Raw genomic sequence first — 2,070 nt, forward strand, 5'->3', positions numbered from 1 at the left:
TATTATTATTAAGTATTATCACTGTCTGAACTACTTTTCCTTAAAATATCAAAATCTAGTTCAGCAAAATTATCATTAGAGTTACTTTCACAATTCACACCCTTCGTTCGACTCATGTTCTGAGTTAACATTCTGCCTAATTCTAATATTGTTATGTGCTGTTATATTTTCAGCCAAATTCTGGTGCTTGAATACGAAATTTGTATTCTAATCGGTGGAACCATTAACATAGCTATAATGTTCTGCTGATCTGATGAGCTAGCTTTGTTATCTGTACTGAGTTGTGAATATACAATTGTATTCTATAACGCGTAGCATGCATATTAATGCAGACATAAAATAATTCATTGTACACTGAAATTATTATTACATGATAAAGACTGCTAAAATGATGCTTAGAGAAGCAGACATACGTATTTAGCAATTCCATCAGCGCTGTGAAACACTTTTCATTTGCTATTGATATATTTCTGTGTTTTTTAACGCTGTACATCTCCATTTCTATACTAAATGCTGTCTAGAGATGACTACTGCAGTTGCCAAGCATTCTACTGTATATCTTCTGTATATCTTGGTTATGTACGATATACAGAATATATATATATTTGCAATTGGTATAAGTGTTTGCTGGCAGATATCATTAATTTCTTTCTACTTTGTTCAACTTTCAAATGGATATGTCATACATTTGATCGATCTGAAGGATTTATTTGAATTTTTCTATGATATGCGCATTACAATTAGTTTTCTCTGGGGATTTTCTTAAATCTGTTAGATATTTCACAATAGGGCGTAGCATCTGCAAATCTTACGATATCGAATTTAGATATCGTTCCACACACAATAATACTTAGCTATTTTATTATTTTCCTTAACTACAGTATTTCGAAATCTTTTACGAATAGAGGACAGAATCCATTAGTTCATTTTTTTTAAATATTTTAAAACGTTTTATTGACTGGTCTATACATTCTGACCTCTCCTTTTATGTTTAACCAGATAACTGCATACAGAAGATAAAGTGCTGGCTATGATTCTACTATTCATGAGATTGGCACATTTGTGACACATTCCTCTTTACTCTTACGAAATCTGCATTAGAATTTTCAATTTGGCACTTTCTGACATGGCACTATTTTTATTGATTATTAGTGACTCCGCCATAGGTTTTCTGAAATAGTCGTCTGCATGGTTTGAATTTTTCCGTTGATGTTTATGTCCAGCATAAGTCATTTTCTATTGCAATGTCTACGAGACTAATCTATTATGAGTTATTTACTACCGTTTCCTTTGCGGTGTAAAGTACACAAAACTTGTTCTTCAACCTGATCTCCATAAACGAGTTACCACTCAAGGTTAATGTCATCAACAGCTTCTTTCTTTATTCCTCCCCACAAAAAAGAATGTTGCTCTTTTCTCTCAAAATTTCTTCACAGTTAACACTGTCTTTTTATTTCAAAATTGTGCCATTGAATCTAAATATATATATATATATATATATGTGTGTGTGTGTGTGTGTGTGTGTGTGTGTGTGTATACATGTATATATATATATATATATATATATATATATATATATATGTATGTATGCATGTATATATATATATATATATATATATATATATATATATATATATATATATATATATATATATATACTATATATATATATTTATATATATATATATATATATATATATATATATATATATATATATATATATATATATATATATATATATATATATAGTATATATATATATATATATATATATATATGTATGTATGCATGTATATATATATATATATATATATATATATGTAGTATGCATGTATATATATATATATATATATATATATATATATATATATATATATATATATATATATATATATATATATATAATATATATATATATATATATATATATATATATACATGCATACATACATATATATATATATATATATATATATATATACATGTATACATACATATATATATATATATATATATATATATATATATAGTATATATATATATATATATATCTAATATATATATATAAT

This window comes from Octopus bimaculoides, chromosome 13 (genome assembly GCF_046866305.1).
Source record: "Octopus bimaculoides isolate indiv1 chromosome 13, ASM4686630v1, whole genome shotgun sequence".
Classification (NCBI taxonomy): Eukaryota; Metazoa; Mollusca; class Cephalopoda; order Octopoda; family Octopodidae; genus Octopus; species Octopus bimaculoides.